Below are 5,796 nucleotides of genomic sequence, written 5' to 3'. Positions count from 1 at the left end.
CAGAGAGAGCACAATCCCCCCCGACGCGGGGTGAAATAAGCGGCGCCGCGGGACCGCCCCTGTGTGCCGGGAGCGGGAGGGGAGGAGAGGGGCGGGGAGGGGGCGGATGCAGAGGCAGATGGTGGTGGTGTGGCAGTAGAGGCTGAACCTTCCCACCAATATCCCGTTACATGCTGTTGCCATGAGACAGATGGCAGCAGAGGGGCAGTCTGACTCAACGACGTCCGACGTGGAAGTGCGGAGGGGTAGAATTGAATTCATCCACGTGGAAACAATAGCACCCACTGACATTCAACAAGCAGGCCAACCAGTGGATGTGAGTGCAGCGAGGGGTGGGTGGTGAAACGCTGTGAAACAGTGGGTCACCTTCACTGGTGCAGATTTTTATGGGCATGGTATGCAGTCTCTTCTTCAACGTGGTCAAAAATGCAGAGCTGGTGGTGGTGATGGCACTGAAAAATAGCGTTCTGTAGATGAGAATTTGCTCTATCAAATGATGTTACTGTGCTCTTTATTTCTGTTGTCGTTTACATGGAAACAAATAGGAGGCATTACTTTTGGAGCGACCTACGTAGTATTCGCTACCAGAGGTGTCCTTGAATAACCCAAAGTCAGTGCTATAAATATGCCACTCATTTTCCACTAACATGTTTGTTTTTCTCAGTTGGTGCTTAGAAATAGGCTCTACTTACAAACTGCTGTCAGAATATCGAAAAAAAAGACAAAAAGGTGTTAGATTACAGATGAAGAAATGTTGCTTGTATGCATAAAAATAAATGGATTGCATGGGGTAAGTACCTTAAGAACCACATCATTTCTCCTGACTTATGCAAAGTTTTCCTTGGAGGAGCAGAGTCCTGAATATAATGCTTAGTAATGCTCTGCTGGTGGAATCACTCATGACCAGATAATTCCCAGCATTGCACAGTTCACCTTCATAGACAGTTTTAGAGCTGGACAAAAGGTCCTATCAAAGTATTTTTTCAATTGCTCAGTGGATTTTCAATGAAGTGGAATTTCTGAAAAGGTCTTCCTTCCTTTCCTTCCTTTCCTTCCTTTCCTTCCTTTCCTTCCTTTCCTTCCTTTCCTTCCTTTCCTTCCTTTCCTTCCTTTCCTTCCTTTCCTTCCTTTCCTTCCTTTCCTTCCTTTCCTTCCTTTCCTTCCTTTCCTTCCTTTCCTTCCTTTCCTTCCTTTCCTTCCTTTCTTTCTTTCGTTATTTTTTAATCTTTTTCTTCTAGTAAGGAACTTTCTCCACAAAAATAAAATAAAATATAAAATAAAATAATAATTAAAAAATCACTCCCAAAAGAACAAATGTGTATATATGTCCCAAAATGAATGTTTTAACCAACAGCTGGGTAGCAAATAGTTTGATGTAAGGAGCTAAGAATTAATAGTTTGACTGCCATTCTCCATGGTCTAAGCCATCCAGACAGGTATTTCTATGTATCATGAACATTTATTGCAAATTATTGCTAAATTGCTGAGCCAGTTACATAAAGAGAGGGCACAGCTATGGGAAGAATAAGTATTGACTTCCCACTATGTAACTTCAGAATCTATTTCAATATTAGATATTTTGCCAAAAAGCTCTGTTGATATGGTCACCTTTGTGCCCTCTTCTGTTTTTCATCTTTATCTGATTTCACTGTGCTTATTAATATTGGTTATTCTGAAATCTTCAGTTTCTATGGCAAGAGATCTCAGCTTTCATTAATACCTCAGGTTTCTATGGCATGCAAAAGAAAACTGGCTGGGGTGACCTCAGAATCATCAGAACTGAAAGTACTTCCAGACAGAAAAGAGTAATTAACTTCAAATAATGTAACAAAGGAAAACAATGCTTAACTGTAGAATCAAAACACTAGAACCTTTGAAATGATCTGCAGCGGACAAGAAAACAGCTTGGGCTGCCCAATGAACCCAACGATGAGCTAGGTCACTTGGTGAATGACTTTACTCACTTTTTTACCAAGATGTCCAGTTGAAACTCACTTATTATTTTCTGACTTAGTTACACTATTATCTTTTGGGTAGAAGTTGTCTTGCCTGATGTAAGACACAATAATCAGCAAAGAAGGCAATGGTAACTGTTTCTTATTGACCACATTAGGAAGTGTAGGTCAGTTTAGATGAAGTCTCACATGTGCAACAACTACTCATCTGAAGGATGTATATGCAATTCTGCTTTAGCAACAGCCTGTCCAACTAAGTTATGAGAGCAAAGGAAAAAAGGGGAACATCTGGGAAATCGAAAGCTGAAATTGGGACTACCATGAGGCTGATTTTCAGAACACTGGCAAGTTTTCACCTACCTTAGTTTCACTGGCAGTGTGCAGTGTTGCAAGTCTTACCCTATATCTTGCACTGATTCTCCTTTTGTTATTAAAAATGTTACATACTGGAAAAACAAACCAACAAACACAAACGAACCAAAAACTCTAGCTTTTTGTTCTTTTTGTATCATGGTGACTTCAGACCACATTTTTCTTCCAAATTACAAAATATCTTTACTTGAGAAATAACCTGTTGGGGAACAGAATAACAGCTTTTTAAAAGAGCAGACAACAGCCACGTTGATTCTCCAGTAATGTAATCTGAATATATTCCTTTCCATCCTTTCACAGTTACGAAATTCCATTCCATCTTTTGCCCTCAGTTACAGCACTTAACTGTCAAATGTTAACAAACCATGGCTCCAGCCTCAAAATTGCTGATCATGAAAATCTAAGATTTAAAATGAACTGTTGCAGGCTATTTTATTTGTCATGTGCATTTTTTTAACAGTGTATATTTGGGTCATGATTTAAAGGTTTTCTCATAAACAGTGAATATCAAAGTCCTTGATCTGAAATAGCAGCAGCTGCTGCCACTACACATATGTCTAAATGTACTAACACTGCATTATATGACCTGTAATTCTTTTGTCTTCGAATGCTGATCTGACACTTCCAGAGCTTATAAAAAGGAATTTCTTAAATGCATAATGTCGCCACGTATAATGTTTTGTCAAAAGACACCTATCCATGTTCCCCAGTAACTCAGCATGTTCTTCATAATCTTGGCCACCTATGGCTCCCAGCTTCCACATATCTCCAGTCACCTCCCCTGTCTTACTCCAATTCCCCATTGCTCCCTTGTTTAGCTAGATGACTATGTGATTCTCTGATTATTTCTAATACTTCCTCTAGATATTTTCCCGAATACTGAGTATTTCAGCTTCTACTAGTCTTTCCAATCCACGCTCTATGATTCATCTTCTAGAGGAACCTTTGATCATTTAGCTTTGATTCTCTTTGTCAGTGGATACAGCTCCTGCTGTCTCACCTAATTACTCTGTTAAAAAAAAAAAAAAAGCTTATTGTGCTTATGTGTAATCTGAAGGAAGATGCTAAAGCAAAACACTCTCATAAAGTTCTCCTAATGCAGATGATAACACTTTTTTCTTAGCTTTAGCCATCATCTAAAAATACTGTTATACTGTTTTTTTGTTTGTTTGTTTGTTTTTTCCATTTTGAGCTCTGATTGGTTATGTTTCAACTACAGTATTCAATCATTTTATTATTCTCAATTATGACAGGCTCTCAAACTTTTGCATATATTTTATGTTGTAATGCTGCAGTTTCCTCAAACAGCTTAAAAACTGCTTTCCTTGACTGTCAGGTCTAAAAAGCTACTATCTGGGATAAGTGGATTGTTTTGAGCACAGATTGTCTACCATGCAACAGTAGGGAAAATCTCTACTGAAGGTAGTTTGTTGGTACTGTAGAGGTACTGTAGATATAGTTACGGAGGAAAGAGTCAAATGAGGTGATTTCTTAAGAAGTTTCTTTTTAAAGAAGAAAATTTCTTTTTAAAGTCTCATTTCCTGTAATGCCACTATTATTGTAGATTTTGTTAGGAGTTTCTTATGGGTTTCACAGTAATATAATTCCTGATCATTTAGACTTTTTCTGCAGTAAAATATGATGGGGCCATGACATTTCATTCCTATTTCAATGCTTCTCTTGGATGATAATTACAGGCATTTGTGTCCGTTATAGAAGTGTTTTGAAGATGAAATAAATTAAAGCACTGGTGTTTTTTGTTGTTGCTGTTACTTTTTGTTTTGCTCTGCTTTGTTTTCCTTGCATTTATTTACTGCAATATTAAATAATACATAATTTTTTTTGTTCCAACTAACTCTTGAAGTGATTTCACAAGGGGAACCAGCAGTGGTTCTAAAACTTTAAAAATTGTCATTTATTAAATTCATATTGTCCAGCCATTTTTGTTACACATTTTCTTCCTTCTCAAGATGAAGTCTCAGTCCTTCAAGATTTTGTTGCAGCATTTCTCTCTTAGGAGAATCCTAGTTGAAATATGTCATCTACTGAGTAGATAGCAAGCTGATTCCCCTTGTTCTGTCATGACAGTCTAGGCTGAAGTCATTCAATTTTGGTTTCCCCAGTAAATGATGAAACATTGTAATTTTATGCACTAAGATGTAGTTCTTACTAGATAGTTACTTCTCAGCTTATTCTGGGGAAATAAATATATGTTGTTTTCGTTCTTGTTTAAAATCATTTTAAGGTGTTTGCTGAAGTTACTAGTTTTCTAATACCTTGTACTTTCTAATTTCTTCTGTTTCACTGTTTCAGCCATGATTTTGCACACTTGAGCTCTAAAGGAACATTAGTTCATAATCCTTATCCTTGAAAATCAAATCTTACCTCAAGTACCACGGCTTTTACCTGTACTTACTCAGTTAGTCAACAACCTGTGTTCAGCATCTTCTGTGCGATCACTTGCATGAATATATGAAGGAAAAACAGCAGACCAACCTTGAAATTAAATATTTGTTTTTAAGTCTGTACATGAAGAAGATTGCTGTTACTTCAGAAAACACAAGCCTTAGTGAGAAAGAAGAGTACTGGCACCAAACACAGGTGAAAGGAGAGAGCAGATCAATACATATCATCTCTTCAAGATAACAGAGGCAGAAGACCAAAGCTGTATAGAAAACCATTTTATACCCCTTTAAAACTTTTGGAGAAAAATAGCCTACTTCAAGATAAAAGATCAAAGCATTCAGTTTCTTTTGCAAGACAAAAGCTTGTGCATTCTGCTTCAGGCTAATTTAGAAAGTTTTAGCTCATCTTTTATGCATCTTGGTTCTGGCTGGGCAGCCTTAGGACTGCAGCATAGGCTGCAAGCCTTTCTGCTTATTCTCCACTCTAATCTACTAAATCAACACATCAGCATGCTGTGTCTCAATTCTGTCAAATCACATTTTCCAAAAGAAAGCCGTATTGCATGGACATTTTTTACTAGCAGAAGATAAGGGAAGTGAAGAAACAAGATCATCTCGCTTCCACATCATACTTTCACAACCACAGGCATTTGCTTCTGGCTCTAGTCAAAGGCAGAATGTCAGATATCTGTGTCAGATTTTGAAGGACCCGGTATAGCTTTCTCACATTGTTTTGTTTTGTTCCTACATTCTGACAGCATAGAAATGCAGGGGGTCATGTTGAACTAAAGAAAAGATTCCACTAAAGGAGACAGCCTAAAGTCCATACTGAAAATCTCAGAGTAGGTTGCTGCAATGTAACTTCATAACTTCATTACGGTTCTACTTTGAAGTGAAAACGACATATTCAGATTATATAGACTCTTCTTCAGCATTGTTAAAAGCTCACTAGGAGAAGCTCCGAGGAGCTGTACCACGGTTTCTCTGTCTGTATTGGTTACATAGTGACAACCCAAAAATACTTCCTTGCTTCTACATATGAATGTCCATGTCAGGAAAATAAT

Source organism: Cyrtonyx montezumae, unplaced genomic scaffold (genome assembly GCF_038088225.1).
Source record: "Cyrtonyx montezumae isolate F1298 unplaced genomic scaffold, pur_monq_1.0 scaffold_3, whole genome shotgun sequence".
Lineage (NCBI taxonomy): Eukaryota > Metazoa > Chordata > Aves > Galliformes > Odontophoridae > Cyrtonyx > Cyrtonyx montezumae.
This window is presented reverse-complemented; position numbering follows the sequence as displayed.